Source organism: Solanum lycopersicum, chromosome 10, assembly GCF_036512215.1.
Source record: "Solanum lycopersicum chromosome 10, SLM_r2.1".
NCBI lineage: Eukaryota > Viridiplantae > Streptophyta > Magnoliopsida > Solanales > Solanaceae > Solanum > Solanum lycopersicum.
Genome location: NC_090809.1, coordinates 18037037 through 18054397, shown reverse-complemented (window position 1 = coordinate 18054397; position 17361 = coordinate 18037037).

The window sequence follows — 17361 nt, the reverse complement described above, 5'->3', positions numbered from 1 at the left end:
GATTTCAACCTTACAGGTAGCGGCTACAGCGAAATCTTTTCAAGAAGTGGTAGACTTTGTGATAGAGGTAGAGGGAGTGAAGCCAGATGACTTCACCATGGCAACTACATAAAAAAGGTTTCGAAAGGGAGGTGAGTTTAATGGTTCTTACTCTAGAGGACAAGGTTCCGGAGGTTACTTAGTCCGACCAATTCAGTCTTCACTACAGACTGTAGTTGGGGGTCCACCTTAGACTGGTCAACACTTCTCTGAGAGACCTATGCATGAACCCAGAGAGTGCTATGGATGTGGGGAGATTGGACATATTAAGAGATATTGTCCAAAATAGAGTTACAGACCTCCAAATGTTAGAGGTAGAGGTGGTCATGGTATAGGCCGTTATTCTGGAGGACGTGGTGGTCGAGGTAATGGTGGTCACCAGGAGCCACTACATCACAACATGGTAGGGGCAACGGGCAGACAAACGAAAGGGCCAATTGTTATGCTTTCCCTGGGAGATCTGAAGCGGAGACATCTGATGCTGTCATCACAGGTAATCTTTCGGTTTGTGATTGCATGGCTTCTGTATTGTTTGATCCTGGATCCACATTTTCTTATGTATCTTCCTCATTTGCTAATGGTCTAAATTTACATTGTGAATTACTTGATATGCCTATTCGTGTTTCTACTCCGGTGGGTGAGTCTGTGATAGTTGAAAAAGTATATAGGTCTTATTTGGTGAATTTTGTGGGGAGCAACACTTATGTAGATTTGGTTATCTTAGAAATGGTTGACTTTGATGTAATTCTGGGTATGACTTGGCTTTCTCCGAATTTTGTGATCTGGGATTGTAATGCTAAAACGGTGACGTTAGCCATGCCTGGGACAGATCCGTTAGTTTGGGAGGGTGACTACACTTCCAATCCAGTGCGTATCATCTCCTTTCTTCGTGCTAAGAAGATGGTTAGTAAAGGGTGTTTAGCTTTCTTGGCACATCTCAAAGATGGCACTACCCAAGTACCTTTGATTGAGTCGGTTTCGGTGGTCCGTGAGTTTCTAGATGTGTTCCCTGCAGATCTTCCTGGTATGCCACCAGATAGGGATATTGATTTTTGTATTTATCTTGAACCGGGTACTCGCCCCATTTCTATACCCCCTTATAGAATGGCTCCCGCGGAGTTAAGAGAGTTAAAGTCACAACTTCAAGAGTTATTGAACAAAGGCTTCATTAGACCAAGTGCATCCCCTTGGGGTGCTCCGGTTTTGTTTGTGAAGAAGAAGGATGGGAGTTTTCGGATGTGCATAGACTACCGGCAGTTGAACAAGGTAACCATAAAGAACAAGTATCCTCTTCCTCGAATTGATGACTTGTTCGATCAGTTACAAGGTGCTTGTGTCTTCTCTAAGATTGACTTGAGATTCGGTTATCATCAATTGAAAATACGGGCAACGGATGTGCCAAAGACGGCTTTTAGAACCAGGTATGGGCATTACGTATTTGTAGTGATGTCCTTTGGTCTTACAAATGCCCCTGCTGCGTTCATGAGCTTGATGAACGGGATTTTTAAGCCATATATGGATCTCTTTGTGATCGTATTCATTGATGATATATTGGTTTACTCAAAGAGCAAGGAGGAACATGAGGAGCATTTGCGAATGGTATTGGAAATGTTGAGGGAGAAAAAGCTTTATGCCAAGTTCTCTAAGTGTGAGTTTTGGCTAGATGCAGTGTCCTTCTTGGGGCACGTGGTTTCAAAGGATGGAGTAATGGTGGATCCTTCTAAAATCGAGACAGTGAAGAATTGGGTAAGACCTAGTAATGTGTCAGAAATAAGGAGCTTTGTTGGGTTAGCTAGCTACTACCGCCGATTTGTCAAGGGATTCTCTTCTATTGCTTCGCAACTGACGAACTTGACTAAGCAGAATGTTCCATTTGTATGGTCGGACGAGTGTGAAGAAATCTTTCAGAAGCTCAAGACTCTGTTAACTACTGCACCAATTCTCACCTTGCAAGTGGAAGGTAAGAATTTCATTGTCTATTGTGATGCATCCTATTCGGGTTTGGGTGCAATGCTAATGCAAGAGAAGAATGTGATTACTTATGCTTCAAGACAATTAAAAGTGCATGAACGTAACTATCCAACTCATGATTTGGAATTGGCCGCGGTAGTGTTTGCATTAAAGCAATGGAGACACTATTTATATGGGGTTAAGTGTGAGGTCTATACGGATCATCGTAGCCTACAGTATGTCGTTACTCAGAAAGATTTGAACTTGAGACAGAGAAGATGGATGGAACTACTGAAGGACTACGACATCACTATTTTGTGTCATCCGAGGAAGGCGAATGTTGTAGCGGATGCTTTAAGTAGAAAAGCGGGAAGCATGGGAAGTCTAGCTCACTTGCAAGCTTCTAGACGCCCATTGGCTAGAGAAGTTCAGATTCTGGCTAACGACCTTATGAGGTTAGAAGTAAATGAGAAGGGAGGATTGTTAGCTTGTGTGGAGGCAAGATCCTCCTTCTTTGACAAGATTAAGGGAAAGCAGTTTAATGATGAAAAATTGATCCGGATCCAAGATAAAGTGTTGCAAGGAGAGGCTAAAGAAGCGACAATCGATGAGGAAGGTGTTTTGAGGATTAAGGGAAGGGTATGTGTACCCCGCGTCGATGATTTGATCAACACTATTCTGACAGAGGCTCATAGTTCAAGGTATTCGATACATCCGGGTGCAACCAAGATGTACCGTGACTTAAAGCAACACTTTTGGTGGAGTAGAATGAAGCGTGATATTGTGGATTTTATTGCCAAATGTCCAAACTGTCAACAAGTAAAGTATGAACACCAAAGGCCCGGAGGAACACTTCAGAGAATGCCCATTCCTGAATGGAAGTGGGAAAGGATTGCAATGGATTTCGTGGTTGGTCTTCCAAAAACATTGGGAAAGTTTGACTCTATTTGGGTAATTGTTGATAGGTTAACTAAGTATGCTCACTTCATTCCGATCAAGGTGACTTACAATGCAGAGAAGTTAGCCAAACTTTACATCTCGGAAGTGGTGCGATTACATGGGGTTCCACTCTCCATTATATCAGATAGAGGTACGCAGTTTACTTCTATGTTTTGGAAAACATTGCATGCGGAATTGGGTACTAGGTTGGACCTTAGTACTGCGTTCCATCCCTAGACCGATGGTCAGTCTGAGCGAACGATTCAAGTGTTGGAGGATATGCTTCGTGCATGTTTGATAGAATTTGGTGGTCAGTGGGATAGCTTCTTACCCTTAGCAGAGTTCTCCTACAACAATAGCTATCACTCAAGCATTGATATGGCCCCATTCGAGGCACTATATGGGAGAAGATGTAGGTCTCCCATTGGTTGGTTTGATGCATTCGAGGTTAGACCTTGGGGTACTGATCTTTTACTGGATTCGATAGAGGAAGTGAAATCTATTCAAGAAAAGCTTCTAGCGGCGCAAAGTAGGCAAAAAGAATATGCAGATAGAAAGGTTAGAGACTTAGAGTTCATGGAGGGTGAACAAGTCTTGTTGAAAGTTTCGCCAATGAAAGGGGTGATGCGGTTTGGTTAAAGAGGCAAGCTAAGCCCAAGGTACATTGGTCCCTTTGAAGTACTTAAGCGAGTAGGGGAGGTGGCTTATGAGTTAGCCTTGCCTCTAGGGCTGTCCGTAGTACATCCGGTATTCCATGTGTCGATGTTGAAAAGATACCATGGGGATGGAAACTATATTATTCGTTGGGATTCAGTCTTGCTTGATGAAAATTTGACTTATGAGGAGGAGCCTGTTGCCATTCTAGATAGAGAAATTCGCAAGTTGAGATCAAGCGAGATTGCATCAATCAAAGTTCAATGGAAGAATCGACCCGTTGAAGAAGCCACTTGGGAGAAGGAGGCAGATGTGCGAGAAAGATACCCACATCTGTTCACAGATTCAGGTACTCCTTTTCGCCCTTGTTTTCCTTCTTGTGATCGTTTGGGGACGAACGATGGGTAAATTGGTATCTATTGTAACGGCCTGTTTAGTCATTTTGAGCAGCAGATTTTATTCCTGAAAAAACAGGCTGCGGCGACGAAACCCACGACGGACCGTCATGGGCACGACGGACCGTCGAGGGGTCTCGTTTCAAAATACATAGAAAATCTGAAATTGGGTACTGAAAATCATCTCTCTGAACTTCGTGATGGAATGGCAGGATGGACCGTCACAAGCAAGATGGACCGTCACAGAGCCTTCAGTGAAAATCCATTCTCTGAACCTTGCGACGACCTGCAGGACGGACCGTCGCAGGCACAACGGGACGTCACGGGTTGCGTAATCCCAGTCAGAGTCGGATTTCTGGTTAAGTTTTATAAGGGGCGTTTTGGACTATTCCTGCTATAATTATATATTTCGTGGGTTTATATTAATAACTCAATTTCTTGGTGGATAAAAGAGGTAACCTTGAGTTAAATTGTGGGTTATTATTGTCATCTTTTACACTTAATTACATGTTAATTAGGGTAAAAGAAAGAGGGTTTGAATTAGAAAAATAGAGAGAACAAAAAGAAAGAGAGAGAAGGGAATCGATAGAGAGACGCTCGAGAAGGGGGAAAAACACAAAGCTTTGGGGAAAATTTGCTTGCTTGTTCACGAATCTTCGGTGGAGTTAGGTTATGGTTTTTATGCTATTCGTAGTAAACTCTTAATAGCGAATGATATGCGTGGGTAGTATTGTAAACCCTTCTATATGCTTAATTGTATGCTTGCATGAATGTGATTATATGATTGTGATAAAATAAGCATGATGAAGCTATTGAATCCTAAATCTTGAAAGATAACCCTAATCTACTTTGTTAATGATGATGCCTTGGTATAAAGGAAGGCTTGATGAACGAATGTAGTGAGATTAAGGGATCAGGTGCCACGTTCAGGTACTAGGATAGTATGTGAGGATCGGAGTGTCACGTTCCGACAACAGGATAGAATATGGATCGGGTGCCTCGTTCCGGTACCCGGATAGTATATGAGGATCGGAGTGTCACGTTCCGACACCAGGATAGAATATGGATCGGGTGCCACGTTCCGGTACCAGGATAGTATATGAGGATCGGAGTGTCAAGTTCCGACACCAGGATAGTATATGAATCGGGTGCCACGTTCCGGTACCAGGATAGAATATGGATCAGGTGCCACGTTCCGGTACCAGGATAGAATGAGGATCGGAGTGTCAAGTTCCAACACCAGGATAGTATATTGAGGAGCGGAGTGTCACGTACCGACACGAGGGGAATAAAGATAATGAATCTTGAAAGATGATAATATATTCAAACTAATGAACCGAATTCCCAAATGAGTATGATGAAAGGCGTGAGTCCTCATTGATGTGCTTGGTGTTCTAACCAAGAGTTATGGTAACTGTAAATGCTGAATGCTAAGGATATTAGTTGATTTTATGATATTGCTTAATATATACTGTTTTCTATTTTGAGTTGGCCGATGATATCTACTCAGTACCCGTGTTTTGTACTGACCCCTACTTTTATGTTTTCTTCTTTGTTAATTGTGGAGTGCAGCAAACGTGCCATCGTCTTCAACTCAACCGCAACTCTAGTCTGTCTTCGTCACATCGGATCTTCAGGGATAGAGGTAATGCTTCTAGTTTGGACTGGATCTTCTTCCTCATGTCTTGATGCCTTGAAGTTCCCGCATGGACTAGCTTTTACTTGTTTTAGTTTTTTAGAATACTCTTAGTCTAGTAATTTGATCATAGATGTTCTTGTGATGATGACTTCCAGATTTTGGGAAAATAATAGATGTTGAATTTTAAAAGTTAATGGATTGGTTTTATTTAATAAGTTTAAGTCTTCCGCATTATTTACTGTTGATATTACATTGAAATGTTAAGGTTTAGATTGGTTGGTTCGCTCACATAGGAGGGTAAGTGTGGGTGCCAGTCGCGGCCCGGATTTGGGTCGTGACAATTATGTTCTAATAATTCCACAAATTAGGATTAACCCATCCTAGGATTTCGCCCCTGAGATGTCATTCTCTTATACCAATCGGCCAATTCTAGGTTTTTGCCCCTGAACTGCCACCCTTCTATACAAACTGGGATCGACCCATGCTAGGAATTTTCCCCAAGGCTTTACATAATTATGCATATCTATTCACACAGATTCTTTAATCTTTGAGATCGTTGTTTTGGTGCCCATATTCTTTTGAGGTTATTCTTTGGATAATCATAAACGTTTTGAGATTGTTCTTTTGTTCATAATAACTCATTTGGGTTCTTATTTTAGTGGTCATAATCATTTTTGAGATTTTGAACTATGGACCAATAGTAGAAGACATATGAATATGGACTTATGATAATATCAATGACATGTGAAGCAAATGTGACACCAACATAATACATAGGAGCCTATACGACTAGGAAAGTACTTTTACATCTCAAATTGAAGCACATCAAGTGAAAATATTTATTATTCAGGTAAGATACATGAACTCAATATTATACTCACTAAATAATATCAAATACAAGGTGTTCATGAATTGGAACCAAAGAGGAACATGAGAAGATTCAACTTAAGGACTTATATATATTCCAAGTAAGTATATATAAAATGTACAGTAGAGCAAGTAGGCATCTTGTGAGGTAACATTACGACCAAAAACAATGGGAGTAATAACCAATAGAGGGAACGCAAGAAGTTGTGACAACGTTACATATACGATGGAATAGTTAATTTAAGCAAGTTGGAAACATATGGGCAGATCGTATATCAAACATATAAGAATATGTACAATGTATAATCTAAGATTACTCTTATTTATACAATGGAAATATGTTCCAAGGTTACTTTGATAATTAAAAAGTTTAGACATTGCATGATGTAGAGTAAACACGTACATTAAATAACAAACGCATATTAGAATTATCACTTTAATAGTCTAGAGAGTAGCAATTGTAAATATGGATCACTAAATACCAAGGGCACTTACAAAGCTTACTTTTTGTAATGGATGATTTAGATTCATGCCAAAGAAGTAGGAAATTTAATAGACTTACATACACGAATTCCAATTCGTATAGCTTTTAGAGTGTGAACGTTTGCTTTAACGTCATTGTATTGATCTATAACAACCAACTATTTAGGCTAATATTAGCAGCTACCGATAAAATCGGGATATTTCAACTCATCAAAACAGCAGTCAACCCATAGTCTTTCAAATTGATTGTTTTCTTTTACATATTTTGTCTGTTATAGTTATTTACATGAAACAACCTTCACATGGAAAGGGCAGTATGTTTACAAAAATATTTATTTAATAATGAATCACCATAGTTTATAAATCTTCCCCTACAACTTTTCACATTCATTTTTTACGTACCTCCATGACCTCAAATAAGTAAATCAATACAATAGTAGTCCTTAACATTAAAAGATAGTAAAGATACTTGAATTTATAGTTTTAAATCACCATCCCACGAGTTGCAATAAACACGCAAGTCTGAAATTCTCAAATAAACTAATAATTAAATGTTGTGGCAACGCCCTTACCATGGATATCTAAATATGATATGCTCCTTCAATTACAATTTTTGTAACATTCTCTTGAGCTTTGGAAGAGAGTGGAAGAACGTTGGCCTCCAACACATATAACTCTCTATAATTCACTTCCTCTGAAGAACTGTCCAATATGCTTTAATCAATAGAGGGTATAAGGTGAACTTCTTTCTGCTTTAGAAGAAATAAGGTGAAAAATATTTAGAACCCTAGTGGAAAAATTTGGTGGTTGTTTCGTCTCTAGAGAGAGAAACTTATGAACTTGAGAGTGTAAAATTTGTAATAACATGAAAAATAAGATATTTGTATCAGATTTAAATTTTTCAACCTTTCTTATACTTCATTTGCAGCAACAACTGTCATTAATTATGCCACGCATTTGAGTAGATGATGCACCTAATTTTCCATTCAAATTATTTCTTGTGGGATCTGAAAGATCGGGTCTTGGCTGTCCATTTACCCCTTATTTTTCTATTAAATTTGGGCCACATATAGATGGTGTTCATGGCCCAATAAAATGGTCAAAAGAGTCTTCATAGGTGATGTACCTACTTTGTCCTTTTGCTGGTCAATAAGCCAAAGTAGGTGATGCACCTACTTGTCACCTACTAGCTTAGTGAATTCAAGCAAGCACCTCAATATTTTATTCCATTTCTAGATCTTAATACCTTTAGCTTTACTTAAAATTGATTTACATTATGTCAATGTCAACTCTACACTCAAATACAACCTTATGATCTCAAGTTTAAACACTTCCATCGACGTGTACATAATTGTGTCGCACCAAAATCTATGGACAGTTTATTCAAATTTATTCTATTGTCACTTGTCGCATAGAAAACCAAGTTCATAACTATACCGCAAGGTAATACATATGTGTCATATAAATAGAACTAGTATACGTAGAATATGGGGTGCTACAATATTTTTCAGTAAAGTTCATGACTGATGGAATATAATAGAGGAAAGAAACTTAACACAACAAGAGAAACAAAATCATTTACCTTAACTTGTTTGGAAAACACTCTGGGAAATGATCCAGAAAACATCAAATCTAGTCTTTGACACCAGGGCACATGTGGACAACATGAAGATTGTATAGAGAATGATGAGGAATGGTTGTTACACCATTTCTTCCAAGAAGAATTATAAAAAAATAAAAATTTGATAGTTAGTGGCATTTATTGAATAAGTAATAAGAAGACAATAAGACGCTAAACCTAGAAATGTGAAGAAATTTTACATAAAGTGGAGATTGATTGGCTAAAGAAAAGGGGAACAATACCTTGATGGAACAATAAAAAGGTAAGAAAGACTAGAAATAGTAAAATACGGCCGTGCATATTCAGATTGTTATTTTACTGAATATGATTTTCTTTCTAAGTGTGAAGGGTGAGCCAATGTATTTCTATCTCTAGTGTAACGCTTTAAAAATCTAAGACATGTTCTAGGAACTTACCTTGATGTAAAAAGTTTTAGACACTACTTTAAGGCCTATTTTAATGTATATAATTCATTTCATAGGATTAGAAACCTAAATTTTAAAGAACGTCCATGACGTCCGAAAAATAGTTCAATTAGGTACTAGGATGCCTAGGCCTATTTGACTAGCTTTTAGGAGTCAGAAAAAGATGAAAATTGGTGGAAGGGTCTATAACACGAATTAAAGTTATTTTAAGGTCAAAACGTCCAGGCATGATGCAAGAATGACCAACCAAGGTCCCTTGAGCAGGACTCTTGCATTATGGCACGAAGCTGCCAAAAGGTAGTATGCACAGACAAGTGCAATCGACGAGGCGTGTGTTAATCAAAGGGGCGTCGATGGCCACTATCATTGAACACATAGTTAAATTCAAGAAGAGCCTGTTTTTCACAGCCTCTTACTTAAGGACGGACCAACACGACGGTTGGTCCTTGGCCCGTCGATCGACACAAAGGCCGTGGACGAGGTTCCATTTCTGAGGTCTGAGTTTTTGCTGCATGTTTTGATTTAATTCATTTAAGTATTATTACGGAATTTAATTAGTTTTTAGGGTATGTCTACTTAAGTTAAATAAAAACCTATATAAATCCCCTAAGCTAATTAGACTAAACTAAGGTCTCATAATTCACAAACCTGAATCTCTCTTCCTTCTCTCTTCTTTCTCTCTCATGTTGAGGAACTCTATAGGGGACAAGGTTAAGGTTTTTTATAGGGCTTAAATCAAAAAGGTTTATCCTTCAATCTTCATCAAACATTAAGGTGTGAGATTTCATTCACCTTTGGGACTTCATTCCCCAAAGGGTTCCATCAAATTGGTTTCAAAAGTGTGAAATTTAAGCAGGTCTTTCCGATCTCGAAATTCATCTTGTGAATTACTTTTTTATGACTTTTTTGTATATTATGGATATATTAACATGTATTATCTTGATGTATTGGTGTACTTTGTAGAACATAACCTATTCCCCTTAACCCTGGGTTGTGATTTTAATATGAATTGTGTAATGTTGGTTCAATTGACTTGATTATTGGTTGAATTACTACTAGATGATGTCATTTTATAAATTATTTATAGATTAATATTAATTGTAGTCCAATTATTGTAGTTCTTGATTAATTGATCTAGATTACGAATTTGACCTAAGTCTCTTATCTTAAGATATGAACTAGAGATAAATTATGATATAGTGATTCCATTACCCTTGTTAATCATGTTGGTTATTTTTGTGTGATGATATTACTCCCCTATTGGGTTGAGCTAAGGTTTTATGATAATACCTTGAAGATGAATTACAAAGGAGACTTGGTAAGTCTTGTGATTGATAGGGTTGGTATGATGTTAAATTTAAATGTCTTGAATATGGTTGTGAGGTTGATGTATGAATTATAATTAAAGGACTACACTCATGCAATTATTATTGAGCGATGATGATGATGATGATTATCATAGGGAAAGACCCTCTGACCTAAACAAAGCTATGATTGTTTACAAAGGCTTAAAGACATATAAAATAGGAAACTAGCTTAGTACCGAGTGAATTAGAGTTAGAAGTGTCCCTTTCCACATAGGGAAGGTAGGATCACTAACGTACTCTTGAGATTGGAGACTATAATCCATGTAGCATAAAGAGCGTCGCAATTATATAAACTAATTCTTCAACTATGTTTCCGCCATACGAATACTAGCTAGTGGATCCATGCAGTTTTTACATTCATGTTTTGGTACTACTTTGGCAAGTAGTCTGCCTTCCTTCATTGTAGGGCTCCATGACACCAGATTCCACATTAGCTCATGTGGTCTATGCCGGTTAAGGTAAGATGTTCCCAAAAGGTAAAATAAACTCTAGCTAGGATGACCTATGAAGTTTATCTTAATCTAGGTAGTGGTATAGAAATCTAACTAAATATTTTACTAGTTAGCATTGAAGGAAGTCTTAGAAGGATGTTCTTATATATGAATATGCGCATGATTGTAAATGATATGTATATCATGATCTTGGTCATCCATGTTACTATATGACGATTGGTTACATTTATGAATATGTGTTGATCTACATTGTTAAAGTATGATGATATGTACTCTTAAATGGTATGCTATGTGAAGTTGGATATTAATCATGGTTCTTATTGGGTAATTTGATTGAGTAAGGTTATAAGGCTTTGCTTGGTCATTGTACTTGTTGACTTAATGAGGGTTCATGGGTAATTGTCTTGCTTTGGGTTATGTTGTCATGAACTCTTGTCTAGGCATGTTGCTGCAATAACTTGATAATAAAGTAGTCTTGACTAAGTATTGAGTTATGTTACATGTATATTCGCATAGCTAGATTTAGGGTTTGTTGGTGTTGTGATGAACATGCTTTTGACTCAATTATTATGTCTTATTCATTTGTATGGTCTTCTTGAATATGCATAAGGTTTTCTAAAGGTATAGTAGTAAATTAGCACGTTTTAACGAAATGTCCCCTTTTAACATGATTTGATATTATGTGGATATGGTGTCATGCTTTGCATAAGTGGTGTACTAACCCCATTTTCTCCATTTTCCTCCAGCATTTTATGTTTTAGTCATTGAAGGTTCTTGAGACGACTTTGAAGAAGACTTGGAATATCTCAGTCATCAATGTTGGTAGGTCCTCACTTTTTGAGGGCAATGCCAATATCGATCTTATGGAGTTGTTTTAGTTTTAAGACTTTTATGTTTTTTCTGTTTTAATTTGGGTACGAATTGTATACCCTCTATGTTTCTTTATTACATTTATGAATGGGCTACAATAACTTGATAATAAAGTTGTCTTGACTAAGTATTGAATTATGTGACATGTATATTCGCATAGCTAGATTTAGGGTTTGTTGGTGTTGTGATGAACATGCTTTTGACTCAATTATTATATCTTATTCATTTGTATGGTCTTCTTGAATATGCATAAGGTTTTCTAAAGGTATAGTAGTAAATTAGCATATTTTAACGAAATGTCCCCTGTTAACATGATTTGATATTATGTGGATATGGTCTCATGCTTTGCATAAGTGGTGTACTAACTCCATTTTCTCCATTTTCCTCCAGCATTTTATGTTTCAGTCATTGAAGGTTCTTGAGACGACTTTGAAGAAGACTTGGAATATCTCAGTCATCAAAGTTGGTAGGTCCTCACTTTTCGAGGGCAATGCCAATATCGATCTTATGGAGTTGTTTTAGTTTTAAGACTCTTATGCTTTTTCTGTTTTAATTTGGATACGAATCGTATACCCTCTATGTTTCTTTATTACATTTATGAATGGGCTAAGCCCAAATTGTTATAATCTTGTTAGATGGTTATGAGATGAGACATAATTTAAGACTATGTTATATTTTATATATACTTGTGTGCAATAAAAATAGAAGACTATGTAAATTTCATATACGAAAGGTCGATGTATACTCGATATGAATATATTATGTGTATGTAGAGGTCAATGTAAACCTTAATGTCTAAAAATCTTTGTTCAATTTAGTTTAGAAATATTTATTTATTCATGCAATGAATTTGTTGATCTTATAGTGCTCTACAACGTAAAGAAGACAACGTGATATCGCTCTCCTAGCGGATCATGCTTATATCAGTTGTAGTGCTTTTTCTTATTCTAGTTTTGAAAGATCTTTTTACCTAAGAAAACACAAACATTTAGGTGCTGAACATTTTTTTTGAGCGATAGTGTTGAGTACTAAGGTTTATGTCATGGCAAAGGAAAATGTAATAATACATTCAATAATATGAATTTCATATCTCCATATAACATGCATATCATAGGGTGGTCTTATATAAGTACCCATTTATGCACGTGTTGTACATAACCTATTCGTTTTTATTTAAACTTTAGTATGAATTCATGTTCGATTTTCTTAATCTTTGATGTAAGATTGAAGTTTAACTTTCTCACAAGTAAATGTGAGCTTCTCTTTCTCACAAAAAATATAAATGTTGTATGAATGTTAGTGCAATTACATTTGACTAATTTTCATTGAATTATTTTAAGTTTGTAATATTTAAAGTAAAAGATAAATAGTGAAACTATGCATGTTGGGCCCTTGCTGCATACATGTTATGGCCAATCAAGTGTGTATGTGTGCATATATAAACAATTCAAAAGTTGTTGTTCTTTTTATCGAATTCAAGTACTTAATATTTATATTAATTTATTTTAAGAAATCAAAACATATTGGATAATAAAAAGATTAAATGGACAAATAATAACTAACAGTCTCTAAATTTATCATAAGTGAAATTACGACTAGGTTCTTATATTACAATAATCTTGGAGCTTTTATGTAAATAGAAATTCATTTTAAAGGTCTCTTGTGTTGAATGAAAATTTTGTATTGCATATAGGCATACAAATTAGATCCTATTTTATACAAATCTATCACAGAGGTACCTTCAGAAGTTCTTAGGGATAAGAAGAAAGGTGAATTGTTGTTGTACAAAAGATATCACCCCCTTTTAAGACCAATTATATTTCAATCAATTCACAAAAAGTCAGTCATGTTGATTTGTTATCATCGAATAATGAGCAAGCGACAACTAGTAGTTTTGAAAATACAATGGTTGCTGAACAAGTATCATTAAATTTTCATGATAAGTATGGATTTCAAAAAAATTATCAACGCTTGGAGGAAAAAGTGTCTTATGTCAATAGTAAAAATCAAGACCGGTCCATGAGGTTGGGAGAAGTGGCAATTACAACCGCCACATATGCAATCCTTGAAGATAAAAGGAGTTTTAGTCAAGATGTCTACAAGTTATCTTTATAAGAAGATATGCTCAATCAGTTTGAAGAAGCAAATATATTTTTTATTTTATTGGGCTAGCTAAGATCTAGAAATAATGAATGTACTTTTAAATCTTTTATATGGATTTAAACTTTTTCTCTTATATATAGTAAGATTAAAATTGCTTGGACCTTACGTGATTGTTGTTATTGTATGGATGTAAAAATGTTTGAGCGGAAAATAATGATTATAAGGTTGATCCTATGAAATCTAACTTTATATAATAGTTTTGTTATTATAACTAATTCATTTATTTTATTTTTAATTTGTTTATAAATGTACCACACTCTACGTAAAGACAAATTTGAACATAATTTTTAATTCTATATATATATATATAGATATATGTATGTATATATATATGTATAGTATAGCTTTAAAACATGAACTCCTAGGTTAAATGTTAAATTACTATGTAATCACTTACCTAGGATGTGACTTATCCGATAAACAGTGAAATTTTTTCAAGGTTTTTAATTTTTCAATAAGTTGCGACTTTTTGAATGAGCAGTGACTTTTTCAAGTAGCTGTGAATATTTCATAGGATTGTGACTTCTCTGAAAAGTCACTTTTCTGATGAGTTGTGACTTTTTCAATAACAATATAAATGCTCTTAGTTATTACTAAATATTATAAATGTTATTCACACTCTTTAACATTGTTTATTTCTAATATTATGAATTCTCACAGTTATTACGTTAATTATTTCTATCCTTTATCTTTTCTTATTTCAACTTTTGTACAGTAAACTTGTATATTATTATACCAACCAAATATATATGATAACACGACGTTATTTTTTGTGGGTTGAATCATTTTTGATTGAATAAATTAAAAAAAGTTTACTAAGTATATAAACTACACTTTGCTTGTGTAAGATAAACAAGTCATTATATATACAAGTTCACACATATAATATATACTTTAATTTTAACTTTTAGATTTTCCGGTAAAAAATAAAACTTTTCTTAGTTAAATATAACTAATGAAATAACTATCTTTAATTTACCTTTACAGTCAACAAGAAGTTAAATATGACAACCAACAACAAAAATGTCATCTATTATGTTAACCTATAAAATAAAAATTAATATACAAAATTAATTCTAAAAAATTCAATTTGGTTGTTCTCTTCACATGTTCATATGACATATAAATAATTTAACGTTGAATACACTTGCGAATCACATGTGGTTAAATGACAAGAAAAATACACAACAAATATCATGTATAAGGTAATATTACTGAGATACAATTACATGATTGGACTTCATCAAATTAAAATAAATATATGCATTATTGCATTTAATTTATAGAATTTTCATTGACCAATTTCATAGGTTCGCATGAATACGAGATATATATGACGATCAACATTGAACATTCACAAAAAATTGTAATATTATTTTCTGCAAAGCTTATTAATCGATCTTCACTTAAATATGCAAACACTAATTATTATAACATATATTTTCTGAAATGGTAATCATGGGCAACACATGTGTAAATAAAATACTAGTATATATATGATGTATTAGAGGGTAATGAAACACGATTAGTAAAAAAATATATAATTATTATATAAGATGATTATTATGAAATGGTTTAAATTTAATTTAATTTTTTCAGCAATTAATGAGCAGATGAGGTGAATGTTGTGATTTCTATTTGTGGTAAAGATGACAATGGAGTAAGAAAAATATTGAAAGATAATAATTAACATGCTCCAAATTTACCATAACTGAAACTAAGACTAATTTCTTAAATTAAAATAATATTTGTGCTTAAACATAAATATACATAAATTTAGTAGTTTTCTTGTATTAATACAAATCCTAGTTGTACGTATAGGAAAAAAATTGGTGCTTAGACATAAATATAAATAAATTAATTAGGTTTCTCGTGTTAATACAAATTCTAGTTGTACATATAGGAAAAAAAGTATCTAGTTTAATAGACAAAACTACCATGGATCACAATAAAAAAATTGGCCATGATGACACATGTCTTTTCCCATCAAGACAAGTCAACCTTAACCCTACGAAAATGAAAGAAAAGCGGAATAAAAACAATAGCGAGAACAAGATAATGAAGAAAACATATTCTTCTATTAAAAACAAAAAATGTGGTTGTCACACGTACAAGCCACAAAATACATAATTAAGAAATAAAACTTAACAAAGATAGACAAAATGAATGCACCATTATAATCTTTAGTTGGTATTTTTTTGTATTCTATTCTAGTCTTTTTTTCTTTGAGAAGTTAATTACTACATATTATATTTTGTTTCAAAAGATGTACTATTAGATATTTCTAGAAAGATAACTGTCATCATAACAGTAGCAATTGGAAATGAAAACTTGACTAATGTGAATAGTTCACCTCGTTTTTGTATGGCATAAATTGAGACAATTTGCGGCGCTTAAGGAGTTGTAAATTTTATAAACTCTAATATTTCAACCTCAATTATTTCCGTTATCATTGCTGACCCTTTTAAAATTATCCACGTCTTTTCAACTAGTCCATAAGATCTGTCCTTTAAAAATTATTGCAGATATTTTGAAGGATACAAACATATATAATAATGAATTTGTAAACCATTGCTCTAAAATTTGACGCTGGTTTAGAAAAAGAGAATACAACTTCCCAACAACATCAGAACTCGCTTGAATGAGGGTAAAGCAAGATGCTGTAGTTATACACCTACACGCATTGTGATGAATAGGGTTGAATCTACATTAGTTTCAGAAGTGAAGGAGAAGCAATACAAAGACCCCATCTTACTTGAACTAAAGGAAAATGTTCTTAATGGGAAGATAATGACTTTTGAACAAGGGAGAGATGGTTTGTTGAAATATAAACGTAAATTGTGTGTTCCAAAGGTTGATAATCTCCAATAGAGAATCATGGGAGAAGTTGAGAGTTACAGATACTTGAGTTATCTGGGTTAAACGAATATTTACCTTAATTCGAGAGAAGTCTATTTGTTGAATAACATGAAGAGGTGTATTGATGATTTTGTTGCGAAGTGCAAAAATTTCAAACGATTTAACATGGAGAATGAAAGGCCATGTGGTGTGGATTAAAAGATAGCTCTTTTAGAATGGACGTGGGAGATGATTAATATGGACATCACTACTTCTCCCCGTGATCTCGCAAGAAACATAGGCTGAATGTAGATCGTATGACTAAATCAACCTATTTCTTTTCGGTAAAGACTCCTTATTCAATATATGAGTGTGTTGGTTTATAAATTCATGTGATAGTTTGAATTCATGGAGTTTCCTTATCCATCATCTTTGGATAGAGGTTCTAAGTTACCTCTCAATTTCGTAATTATTTTTAAAAAATTTGGGTTCAACTGTTAACCTTGATACAACTTTTCATCCTTATGACAGCAATATTCCTACCTAAGAGGATATATTGAGAGCATTTGTGTAGCACTTCAAAGGGAGTTAGGATGACTACTTTCCTCTTATTGAAGTTACACACAATAACAACTATTAATGCAGTATTCAAAGGGCTC